The sequence below is a fragment of the Pinus tabuliformis genome, chromosome 5_2 (assembly GCF_031772625.1).
Source record: "Pinus tabuliformis cultivar Carrire ecotype Pingquan chromosome 5_2, CPIR1, whole genome shotgun sequence".
Taxonomy (NCBI): domain Eukaryota; kingdom Viridiplantae; phylum Streptophyta; class Pinopsida; order Pinales; family Pinaceae; genus Pinus; species Pinus tabuliformis.
Window position 1 is genome coordinate 428,057,006 of NC_142306.1, and position 1,247 is coordinate 428,058,252.

Genomic DNA, 1,247 nt, shown 5'->3' on the forward strand with positions numbered 1-1,247 from the left:
TCACTGCTTAACCTGCTACAGAAAGTACAAATGGAATCAAGCGACTAAATTATCAAAAGCAACCTATTCTTAACCATAAAAGAAATACATTTAACAGCAAATTAATCTACAAACTAAAGTAAAGCATACAAATACAAGTAAAGAGAAGCTTGGTTGCTTGGATTGGGCCCTAAACCAAGAGCTTCATCCCTCTGAGATAACTCAGTGCTAGCTCAAAAAGGATTCCATCTTTTTTATCAAAAAATAACAAGATTACATAAAACTGTCACACAAAAATAAGCTAGAAATTTGAGCAGAGGTTACACAAGAAAAAAAGTCAACCCTAGTGAGGCCCTAGGCCTCTCTACTTATACATCTGAATCTACCAACAACTTCCTTAAAATCAGGGAGGCTTGGCTCCCAAAACTCGAGATAACTATCAGTCATCCTCCACTTTGCTTGGCTGCCTTCTAGTGCATGATTCGACTACTTGTACTCCAAGCTGAATGAAGGGGAATTCGAAGTGAGGAGTAATAAATGAAGGGTATTCCCTCCTATAAGTCCTTTCCTCTGTCTACTTCGAGTTATTGCTGCAATTTGACCACTAGATCCTTGACTTTGACCTCGAAATCCATCAATAATCTGCATTAAATACAAGTTAGACCACATGACACCATAACTAAATCAACTCACCCTATAAGCATAAATATAATCAGAAAATCATATAATAAGCTAAGAGAATGGTTGATTTGATTGGGTTAGGAGGTAAAATTAGCCCATATAATTACCCATTTATGAGGCTCATCAAACTCTCACTTATAAAGCAACTTCACTATAAAAGTGATTCTCACTTGTTTTATAAAAATCTGTCACTTCATAAAGTAATTTATTTGTAAAAGTGAGCTTATAAGAAAAGCTAGCGATGAAAAATATTTTATATTTTCCATTAACATTGTTATGCTCTTAACCTACAAAATAATACCCAGATACAGAATATGCAAAGAAAAGATACCCAGAACACAGAATATGCGAAGAAAAGATACCCAGAACACAGAATAGCAATGATTTTATTATTCAAAGAGCAATGTTCACATGCCTCTTCGAGGGGGCAACCTCCAATAGAGCAGAGCTCGATTACAAAATAAGACACGATGCTCCTCGCAGGGAGTCTCTATCCTTTATATATGACTCATACATGCAATACCACGGGCCAATACCGTGGGTTTTATTAATACCATCTATCTAATACTACGGCCCATTTGCAACTA